This window comes from Pinus tabuliformis, chromosome J, assembly GCF_031772625.1.
Source record: "Pinus tabuliformis cultivar Carrire ecotype Pingquan chromosome J, CPIR1, whole genome shotgun sequence".
Taxonomy (NCBI): domain Eukaryota; kingdom Viridiplantae; phylum Streptophyta; class Pinopsida; order Pinales; family Pinaceae; genus Pinus; species Pinus tabuliformis.
In genome coordinates, this window is record NC_142295.1 from 1,277,392,708 (window position 1) to 1,277,405,237 (window position 12,530).

General features: G+C 36.6%; 1 pseudogene; it reads right to left on the reverse strand.

Annotated features, from left to right (window-relative positions):
• Positions 1 to 8,823: 8,823 nt before the first annotated feature.
• Positions 8,824 to 10,506, reverse strand: LOC149231906 (cytochrome P450 76T24 pseudogene; annotated as a pseudogene).
• Positions 10,507 to 12,530: the final 2,024 nt, after the last annotated feature.

The following is a 12,530-nucleotide window of genomic DNA, read 5'->3' on the forward strand; positions in this document are numbered from 1 at the left end:
ATTTAGCTAATAAAACTAAAAGCTTCCTCATCATCCAATTCATTAATACTTAATTTAAAAAAAAACAAATCCTTAATCCTTGTTAAACACATCACATCATCTGGAAAAACTGAAATTATCAAGAGAGTAAAAAGTAAATAAAAGGAAGATAACAATAATGTGACATCTTTCTAATTCATTAAATATCTATTTAAGCCATTTTTCACTCTCTACTCACCCATAAACGTTGCTTCTCTTCTAGAGAAAGCTAAAACCTTACCAATATCAAACTCATTACCTTTTTTCACTCTTAATTCATACATAAACGCTTCTCTTCTTGGGAAAACTAAAATCTTCCACTTCATTAATACTTAATACATCAGTAAGTTAACAATCATCAAAAGAAATATCAGGAATTCAACAATTAGTTGTCAGAGGCCACAGTTTTGTAACCTGGGCTCTCATACCAATGTCACAACACCAATGCACAATTTTTTTATTTACATGCATCTACATGAGTAATTACAAAAGGAAATATAATAATAATTTAGAGATTGAGTCACTGTACATATAGATAATTTTATCATTATCTTAATAATACTACATGAGTTGATTCACTGTAATTTAAAGTTTATCCGATCATTAATTCAAACCTTGATACATTTTCCAAGGTACAGATCAGTCCTCTGTTTCACATGCTTAAATCCAATACTGGTCCTCTCTGTGTGTTCCAGATCTACTCCGTTGCTAACTAGGCTGATGTTCTCATTTAGTACTTAGATTTTTTTTTTTTTTTTTTTTTTTTTTTTTCTCAGTTATCTGTCGAAGGATATGTCTACCTCTTATAACATTTAATAACCCTGCTAGGCCATGGTAACAGGGCGTGGTAGGACGGTACCTCGTGTGTTGGATCCTCGGGATTCTACTCGCATCGACGATGTGGCTCTTGAGTTCTTGATCCTACGGCTAGGCAAACTTTGGAGGGTTACACCAGCCTAATGGCTGGAAGTTCATTTCATTTTCGTTTCCCTGCTTCTAAGAGTTTGGTTCAATTTTCTGCCTGGTTTCTTAGCCTGGTGCATCATGCCACTTTGTAATAGCGGAGGTGGTTCCATGGAAATTTCTTTTGTTTACTCTTTGACACCAACTCCACGAACCAGGTAAGGTTGCATGATCCTTGGTTTTTTTGTTTTTGCTTGAATTTGTCTAGTTTGGCATTGTAAAATGACCTCGGGTCTTCGTTGACACATCTTCTTCGATGAATCTACAGGAATAAGGGTGAGGAGGTCGAGGGTTTTGTTTTTCTGCTCGAAAGGTGTCAGTTCCCTTACCAGCCTTCCACAACCAAGAATTTTCAGGTAAGACCATAGCAGTTTCTAGCTTTCGACAGTGAGGGGTATTATGCAAATGATTTAGGGTTCTAGTCAGTTTTACGAGATTCATGCTAGCTTTGTGTTTATATATGTAAAGGGGTTATAGACAACTGCTAAATGGACTAAATGGATAAGGAGATTTCCTATTGTTGTAATAGAATCATAACATGTCTATTTTAATGGGTTTGAATGAAGGGTTTTGGTCGTTTACGACCTCGAAACGTGGTTGTTTAGATAAGTCTATTTCTTCGTTCTAAAACTGGGTTACCCTGGTACTACCCGTGTCTTTAAACTCTCTCGGTTGTAAATTATAAAGGATTGTTTATTGCCTTATTTATGTCTCCTTCGATCAATGCAACACACCTTTCTCTCCTTTTGGAAAGTATAGAGTTTATTGTGGCATGTCTGGTGTTATTTCTTTATGTGAAAGGTTCTCACACGGTTTGATTCTTTTGTGGATATCGTGATGTGTGTTCTTGTGTTGATTTCATGAGGGTTATCGAACCTTTCTATCGGTTCGGCTCTAATTTAATTGTGGTATAAAGGTTTTTACAACAAAGTATCACCATTTCAATATGTATCTGATGTTTTACTGCAACTCTACCTATGTTAACTGTTGCGGGCTCGCAACTCTATTCGTAATAATATGCAGTAGTGTTTTCAATGTTTTTCAAAGTTCATAGAATAAATTTCCCAGTGTTGTACTTACTTTGGCTCTCGTCCTAGTTCCTCCAGTCTCGCTACATTTACTATAACCAGCTCCCGTAGTTCTTCCAGTTCTTGATTATGGACTAGGTATTTAGTGATTTGTATTCTCCGACTTCGTTATTTCAGATAATTAGTTGTGCTTTTAGGGTTTTGCTAATACCTAGCTCTGTATGTGTTAATTTCTCTTTGCCAAATTTGTCTCAAAAGAAAGAAGTCGGTTTTATAATTGTTTAAGTCCTCCTAAGAATGAAATAAGCGAATCTATTTTTCTTTATAAAAAATTCAATTTCGAGATATTGAAATAAGCAGATCTACTAGTTCATATTATTTACAATTCCCAGAAAATGAACTACCAGAACTATTTCTTTTAATTTCTACATACAGTGTGCCTGTATAATAGTTTCCAGATGATGACATTTAACTAAACAGTAATGTTTTCCCTACCTAAAGTTGTCCTCAGTTCAATAAGGAATTTAATCCAATTAATTCTGTCTCTAAATCTCTTCTGTTACCGAGGGTTAAACAGCATTGAACCGACACTATATCTTTTTGTTTCTGTATTTTTCTCTAATTACTGAACATGTATATGTTTAGATACCTATCATTCCAGTTAATGCTCATATAAAGTCTTATAAATTCAACTGAGCAACAAATATTTTAAGATGGTGTTACATACGTGGTTCTTTAAAGGAAAAAAATATCTTCAGGGTAGAAGACACCTTACAATATGCTATTTATCCACCCATCGCTGAGATTTGTCCTCCAGACCAAATCTCCCCCCTAGTTTACTTGTAAGACCACTGTCCTCTGCAACTCTATTCGCACACAGTGTTGTGTTACCTAGTCCTCACTAGACTTAAGCAGCATATCCCCTTCTTCCCGTCTGACCTTTCAGCATGGGTTTTTTTCCTCCCTTCCACTCTTTTATTTGGAGCATGGGGAGGTAGTTAGGGTTTTTCTTTCAAGCAACTGCTCTTTTCTAACTTCCCCCTTCAGAAGTTGCAAAGCCTCCTTTATTCACAACATTTTCCTAATTCAAAGTTAACTCATTGTTTAGCTTAACATTAACAACCATAATTACCAGTTTGCTTCTTACTGTGATAAAACAAAATATTATAGTATATCTTCTTTCTATTGTAAAATAAATATTTACAGTATATCTACCTTTACTGCGGTAAAACAAATATTTATAGTATATCTGGGGATATATGTATATGTATATGTATATGTATATGTATATATATATATATATATACATATAGACACACACACACTAGAGTGTTGCTCAAAATCAACATAGATACACCTTGAGATATTTGATCCTCCGAGTACTTAATAAATATAGAAGTAAGAAAAATCTATACTTAATTCTGAAAAAATAAACTCTAATATAGATAAAAATTTATAAAAAAAATTAACAAAAATATTAGATATGATATTATTGAAATATAATATAAATGTATTAAAGTTAATTAATTAATTTTATAATTTTAATAATCATTAATTAAAATTAGAATATTTATATAAATAATTATAAAATTATATTAAAATAAAATAAATATTATCATTTTTCTCCTTAACTAACTATTTAATAATTTATCCAAACCACTTTAAACTCTTACCTCACCAATTAATAATTTATTTAGCTAATAAAACTAAAAGCTTCCTCATCATCCGATTCATTAATACTTAATTTTTGAAAAAACAAATCCTTAATCCTGGTTAAACACATCACATCATCACATCACATCATTTGGAAAAACTGAAATTATCAAGATAATAAAAAGTAAATAAAAGAAAAATAACAATAATGTGACATCTTTCTAATTCATTAAATATTTATTTAAGCCATTTTTCACTCTCTACTCACCCATAAATGCTGCTTCTCTTCTCGAGAAAACTAAAACCTTACCAATGTCAAACTCATTACCTTTTTTCACTCTTAATTCACACATAAACGCTTCTCTTCTTGGTAAAACTAAAATCTTCCCATTCATTAATACTTAATTTTTGAAAAAACAAATCCTTAATCCTTGTTGAATACATCACATCATCTATAAAAGATGAAATTTTCAAGACAGTAAAAAGTAAATAGAAGAAAAATAACAATAATGTGATATTTTCTAATTCAATTATAGAGTTCAGGCTTTTGTGATCCATATCCAATTTGTGATAGATTTTTCGGCGTAAATCACATGAAAAACCATTTATCGACACATTTCGAACCAACTAATGTGATTCATGATCAGAGCAATTCATTAAATATTTATTTAAGCCATTTTTCACTCTCAACTTACCCATAAATACTGATTCTCTTCTCGAGAAAACTAAAACCTTACCAATATCAAACACATTACCTTTTTTCACTCTTAATTCACACATAAAGGCTTCTCTTCTTGGAAAAACTAAAATCTTCCTCATTATTCAACTTATTAAATACTTCCGAAATGGGGGTGGGAACAGTGCATACAAAGCACTTTATGTGACATGTTATATGTCTGTTTTAAACCGCAACGTGTTATGAAAACGGCATAAGAATGGGTGTCACCAAGCAACGTCCTATTACCATAAATGCGAGTTTGTGGACTATAGTGGAGGCTCCACTTTTCTTTAGTTGTGTTTTCATCAGTTTTTAGTAGCAATGGGCGACTTTTATTGTGCGTGTTGGGATTACTCTGAACATCTCGGAGAAGTTCGCATATTAATGGAGGTCTTTATCACAACAGGAATGTTTTTCTTAGTAAGTGTGCCATGCATAACACTAGTTTGTAAATAGTTTTCTTACCTCACATCATTCTTAACTATACTTTTCTATAAATGCATGGGGTTTTCCATTGAACGGTGATGGTACGACGAGATCGAAAGTGGTACGTGGAGAAATCCTTCACTGGCCGCTCCTTTTCCTTTGTCATGCTCTACATCAGATGTTGGAGTTGCATGTTTTCATCTTTTAGGAAGTTGGGATGCTCTCTTCTCTTTGAGCACAGTGGAATTGTGTTTTTTATAATCTTAAGTCTTGGATTTTTGAAGGGGTAAATGCTCTTCATCTTATTTGTACACCACGTTGCAACAGTTCAATGTTTCAACTAGTTGTGGTCCTTTTTTTTCTTTCTTTTTTTACACCTCAAGGGAATGACTTTCTACTAATCTCTTTTAATGGTTTTGTTCTGGTTTGTGTACTATGATAACTGGGAAGTTTCTCTATATGATTTTTGGGAATTTCCATTCCTTGGGTAATAAAGAAATTGGTGGTTTTAATATGTAATGTTTTAGATTTTGGTCCCTTCTGGTCTTGTAATGTGTTTTATGGTCCACATTGGTTTCCAATTTTTGGTTCTGGTCCACAAAAGCACTAGTTAGTAGTCTGTCTTTCCACCTGCTCCATATTTACTATTTATGGACTTCATTTATGGTGCAGTGATGATAATACGTCACTATTTTTCTCTCGGTCTAAAAACCTCAGTTTATACTCTCGCGGTCATTGTTGGTTTAAAATTGGTTGTTGTTCTCTCATCGAAGCAATTGGTCATGTTCAAATCCCTCATTTGGAACCACCTTTCCAACTTGTGAAAATAGACCATGTGGTATGTTGGTTTAGGCTGACAACCGAACTTTTGGGGTATTGTCCTGTTCATCATTATAGTGGTCAAGTTCGTGTGGTTTCTTTGCTCCCTTTTGTGACAATGCTGACGAGGCAACACAAGTAGTTCAGTTTCTCATCGACAATTATTTGAATGGAATTCAGTAGCATCTTATTTTGACTTGGTCCCTCACAAGGTACGAAAGGAAATCTGACATCTTGAGTTGAGAGAGTTTGGTGATGAGTTTTACTTATTAGATTCCAAAGTGGGGGTCACAGATCTCAAAAGAATTCCTAATCTAGGGGAATTTAGGGAGAAGTGATTGCATTTCTTACACTCTCTTGCAATCCACCAATAGATAAATACATACTCTTTAACTTGGTCTTACACGATAAGTAGGTGGATAGCTACAAAAATTTTGCAGGTCAAGAAGATAAGAAGAGAATGCTCTTGAATGTTCGTTTTTGCCTTGATGATATAGTTTCATGTGTGGGAAGGGTGGAGAAATATGCCATTTTAGACTCCGAATCTGAGGAACTCATGGGGCCTCATGTTTTCATCAATACACAAATGAATACTACTTCTCATTCATTTGCTACATCTCCTCTTTCGCCAATGATCATATCACACAAAAGTGGATTTCTAGTGCCTCATTTTGTGAGTTACTTAATATGTCTTTCTAGAAAATGTTGTTACAATTTTGTTGAAGGTCTACACTCGTATATCTCTCTTCTTACTCAATGCAGTAGATGGTTGCAATGTGGTTGATATGCTACTGTGCTTTGCTTTCCTTCGTCACAAATGGCAGGTAGTTGAGCTTTTGATATCTCCAATGATATATATATATATACATATATATATATACATATATATATATATATATATATATATATATATATATATATATATATATAGCTTTCTTTACAAGAACGCTCTTCTGTTGGAATGATCTTGTAATTTTGTTATATAGTGTTCTTGCTGTAATCTGTTGGCATGGTATCTTCATGGCACTAGAGTTACCTTAGTCCTTCATTATCATCTATTAGTTATAGGGTTTTTAACACTACTCATAAAGTATGGATGTAACTAATGTTAATATTGAGACTCTGGTTTTGATAACCAATCTCTCTGCTTTTCTTACTATCCATGTAAAAATATTTATATATTAATAAAAACTTTTTTGTACTGACTTACCAAAAAAACTTATTAAATACTTAAAATTTCGCTAACAATATCTATTTAAACCAATTTTCACTCTCAAGTGACACACAAATGCTTCAATTCAGCCGCAAATGTTTCACTTCTTGAGAAAACCACAATCTTCCCCATTATCCAAATCATTAAATAATTCATGGTTGAGAAAATATAAATGTATATACAGAATCTAAATCAAAGCATCGTGAATGGGTGTTGGTTTTTTCGATTTTGTTGATTTTAAAAATGGTTATAATTAAACATATTTTTTTTTAATAAAATTTGATAATAAAAATGTTTGAATCATATTTTTAAAGATGGAAATGAAATTATTACAATTAAAGTCTTAAAACTTAATCTTTGGAATTTTAATTGCTTTACGGAAAAATAAAAATAAAAATTTAATAAAATCTGATAATAAAATTTCTTCAATCATATTTAAAATAAAAATTTAATAAAATCTGATAATAAAATTTCTTCAATCATATTTAATTTAATAAGTCAACTGCCAGCTAACCCGGAAAGCAGACTCACCAATCAAATTGTTTAGAGAAACTAAATACCAGATATTCTGCATCTACATGTCTCGGTCGACCTTTACCGTATCAAATTAATTAGGCAATTTGAGAGTCATATCAGATTTGTAGGGCGACCCTATCCTAGTCTGGACTCAAGATATTTAGTGGACCTAGAGGGTTTTTATTTCGATGGGATATTTTTATTTTTTGATAGCGAAATGCTTCATTGTCCATAGTTATTACTACCAGAAACTCCATCTCTGGCCTTCCGCATCCTGGAATTCAATGCAGTGCAGTGAATAATTTAATCCCACGGTAACTCCAACTGGCTATTTCTATACAAGTATGGTAGTGGTCAGCCGCGGCCTACGAATGACCAGTGCCATGCCTACAAATTTATTTAAAATGTAGCTGATGGCGAAGTTTATTTCCTAATATAGTCCGACGCACTTCGGATTCCCAATAGTGATTTTTATAAATAAGCGAATACAGTCCAACTAACTATGATACAGAGAATGACTGGTGTATTCAAATACCTAAATGTATTTATACTTGTCTATTGCCTCTATCTATAGTTCTATTTAGCTTAACTCTCCATAGTTGCCAATTAGCAGCCTCTGCAATAAATCTCAATGGATAACGGATGGATGTTATGGTATTCTGTGACAGGGCTCACCTCCGTCTTTATATTCTCTGTCTTTGATGAGGAGGAAGACTTTGCGGTGAATGCAGGAGGTCCCAATTTGGCGTAATACTCTCCCTTTCTTCAGTGGATGGATCCTCAGGGTGTGAGACGTAACGCAGCATTCTATTTGGGAAGGGAATTTCGTATGGTTGACAAATTCATAGAGAACCGCCTCGCCACAAAAGGCAAAACGACAGACGCGAGTGACGGTCCTGAGGATCTGTTGGCCGCTCTGCTGGAAATGAGAGGCGATGATTTTACTCTCACCGACATCAGAGTCTACTTAACTGTAATCATTTCCATTCTCCGTTGTTGGTATCATACAATAAGGCTATTGACGTATTTAATGATAGATGGTATCTTATTCTAAAGTGTCGGAGTTTACTAGTGAATTCATACTGCCAAAGTAATCTCTTATGGCCAATTGCTTGATGCAGGACATATTTGCGGCGGGAAGCGAGACTACTGCGAAGACCATGGAGTGGGCGATGGCAGAACTCATACGCAATCCGGAGAAAATGAAACGAGCCCAGGTCGAGTTGGACCAGGTAGTTGGTCGCAATAGAAGGGCGGAAGAAAGTGATAGTGACCGTCTCCCTTGTCTTTGTGCAGTGGTGAAAGAAGTTTTGAGGTTGCACCCGGTAGTTCTCTGCTCGTTCCACACAGAGCAGATAGTGATTGTGAGATTGAGGGATTGTTGATACCCAAACACACCCAGGTAATCGTCAACGTGTGGGCAATCGGAAGGGACCGTGCCATCTGGAATGAACCATCGAAATTCGTCCCTAAGAGATTTCTGCATGATAAGATGAATAGCGTGGATTACTGAGGACAACACTTTCTAGTGGCACCGCCTTTGCCATAGTAATTCCAAACTTCTCTGTCATGTCCACTTCTTCAGCACTCATGCCCTTCGCTGGTGCCCACTCAAATGAATGGATGAGAGAAGCCAATACCAGATGAATCATCCGACTCGCCAACGGAAGCCCCGCGCATATTCTCCTTGCTGCTCCGAATGGTATCAGCTCGAAGTGTTGTCCCCTGTAATCCACGCTATTCATCTTATCATCGAGAAATCTATCAGCGACGAATTTAGATGGTTCATTCCAGATGGCAGGGTCCCTTCCGATTGCCCACATGTCGACGATTACCTGGGTGTGTTTGGGTATCAAGAATCCCTCATTCTCACAATCACTATCTGCTCTGTGCGGAAGGAGCAGAGGAACTACAGGGTGCAACCTCAAAACTTCTTTTATCACTGCACAAAGATAAGGGAGACGGTCAGTATCACTTTCTTCTACCCTTTTATTGCGACCAACTACCTGGTCCAACTCGGCCTGGGCTCGTTTCATTTTCTGCGGATTGCATACGAGTTATGCCATCGCTCACTCCATGGTCTTCGCAGTAGTGTCGCTTCCCACCCCAAATATGTCCTGCATCAAGCAATTGGCCATAAGATAAATTACTTTGGCAGTATGAATTCACTAGTAAACTACGATACTTTAGAATAAGATACCATCTATCATTAAATACGTCAATAGCCTTATTGTATGATACCAACAACGGAGAATGGAAATGATTACAGTTAAGTAAACTCTGATGTCCTTGAGAGTAAAATCATCGCCTCCCATATCCAGCAGAGCATCCAACAGATCCTCGGGACCATGACTCGCGTCCGTCGTTTTGCCTTTTGTGGCGAGACAGTTCTCTATGAATTTGTCAACCATGCCAAATTCCCTTCCCAAATAGAATGTTTTGTTACGTCTCACACCCTGAGGATCCAACCACTGAAGAAAGGGAAAGTAGTCCACCAAATTGGGAGCTCCTGCATTCACCCCCCATTGCCAAAGACTGTCTTTGAACTCTTGGGAAGCTGGAGAATTGGGATGGAACATGTCTTTACCAAACGCCATCTTGACTAACATATTAAGAGCGAAGTGGGCCATCATATCTCCGATGTTTACACTCTTCCCCTCTGTACTTCCCAACAGAATCTGCTTGATTGTTCGGAATACTTCATCCCTTCTCAAATGTTGCAGGGCTTCCAACCTCTTGACGCTGAAGAGCTTTGTATTGGATATGCGTCTGAGCAAACGCCAGTGGGATCCATAGTGGGCCCAAATTACTGAGCACTTCTTGTAAGAAAGGCACTGAACTGACTGTATGACCGTCCGGCCCGCAAAAACATGGTCATGGGTTTTGAGAACTTGCTTTGCCATGGCCGGAGAGGAGACTACCACTGTAGTTTTCATTCCGAGAGAGACACACATGAGAGGGCCGTACTTCTGAGTGAGGTGGAAGAGAGCTTCGTGGGGTTTGTTAACCAACTGGAACAGGTTTCCCACAATCGGCCACCCTGGAGGTCCCGGAGGAAACCTGCGATAAGTCTTCCTCCTCCACACATCAAAGGCAAAGAATATAAAGACGGAGGTGGGCCCTGTCACAGAATAACCATAACATCCATCCATTATCCATTGAGATTTATTGCAGAGGCGGCTAATTGGCAACTATGGAGAGTTAAGCTAAATAGGACTATAGATAGAGGTAATAGACAAGTATAAATACACGAATGCGAGCCTTTACCCTAATCGAAACCATCGATTCACGGAAAAAATAAAAATAAAATACATATAGAAATGCATATAAAGGCGTTGTCTATTCACGCCAGACTTTCACGTAGATTGTGACTTTCTGGCGGGTGATATTTTTTAAGAAATCTGATCATTGCAGTGTTCAACTAGAGACTATAATTTAGAGGATGGTTATTTTTTGGCCATATGGTTATTTTTTGGTTGTAACTTATTTGACTGTTACAATGTTTAAATAATTTTTTAATATAAATTTAATACCATCAAAAACTCAAACTCATCCAAAATTCTGAAGTTTTATAGCTGTGATTCTAATCTTGAACAAAAAAACCTTAACCATGAACAAAACTTGTACAAAATATTACACCGTCTTGTCTTAACTTTTTCACAGTGATGAGGTCATTCATTGTTATAGACATATTTGGGCAGTGCAACCCCAATCACATATGTCCATAAACCAAGCGGTTTTAAGTCCCTAAAAGTGTTGTTTCATACCCTAAAGGAGCAATGTCAACTCATTACATCACCTCCCAGAAGTTCTCCCTGAAAAACTACTCAGAACTCATCAAAATTGGACCATATAGACTGCTCAGTGCTAAAGGTGCGATGCATTTCACCTGCCACATACAAAAAGTGCGATGCATACTGAAAAGCCCTTCTGTAGGGTGCGATGAGTGAGAGCATACAAATGGCAGAGGCAGTTGGCTAAATGGAAACCCAGAGAATCTTCTAGAAATTGCCCATTTGACACTTGCCTCTCTGAATTTGCCCAGGGATGAGTAATAGATCATGAATCTCCAAGTGGAACCAAGAACTATTAGAGGGAGGACACTAATCAAAATCCTAGAAGCTGACTCACCCACCTACAAACATCTATATATGGATCCCTTGCCCTAGAGATCCAAAGGTTGGAATTTTGTATTTTGTAAGGAAGTGTTGTTTGTTTTTCTGTGCAACACTATATTGTTGGGTGATCTAAGCTTTTCATGAGGTGAAGAGGGCTCCCACGCTGGGAGGATGGCGCTGGGCCAGACCAATGGATCGTAATCTTCTCTTCTACTACTTTTATCAATAAAGCTATTTGAGTTTTCCTGCATATTCTTGTATATCTCTGAATCTTGTACTGATACATGCATTTGTATGGTTAATATACATCCGATCCTATATTTTTTATGGTTATAGATCTCTATGCTTAGATGGTATTATGTTGCTTTGACTCTACTGGTGTTCTTTGAAGCGGGACAAGTAAGGAAGGAGTGGTGAAGCTCTATCAAAGGAGGGAGGAAACAAGCAAGGAGCCAAGCGAAAGAGTGAGGTTGGTATTCTCTGTTTCTCTCTCATCTATCTCTCATAAAGGAAAAGAAAAGTAACTTTAATTTGTTTGTTTCTAAGATAGCTACCCGTCTTAGTGGGACTAGCAGCTCTCAATGGACACTAGTTTTCCCGATAACAAAATGGCGACTCCGCTGGGGAGCGAATAGCTTGTTTGCTTGTTTATATTTGTTTTCTTTATAAACTATAGACGGAGCTTGAAGTTAAGCCAACGAGCCTTTGAACTGCATTTGCTATGCAAGTTCAAAGTATATCAATGCTGCTTCAGTCCATCTCCGGGTTTTGTTTGTAAATTGAACAACCAACTTGCAAACATTCTAAGTGCCCTGGTGGTAGCTCAAGTAACCTCATTAGATCAGCCCCTATGCTTTGTATTTACTGACTATCATTAGCTCAGCCTAAATCCCTGAACTAAGCTGCAAACTGTGACCAAAACCAATTTAAAATCCCGTCCTTAGACCATCGCACTGTCTCCTTTTGACAGTCTAGATGCATCACACCTCTCGTGTGCAGTTGGTGAGATGCATCCATGTTTCCCTGTGTTACAGGTACGATGATCAAATAAGACTGTT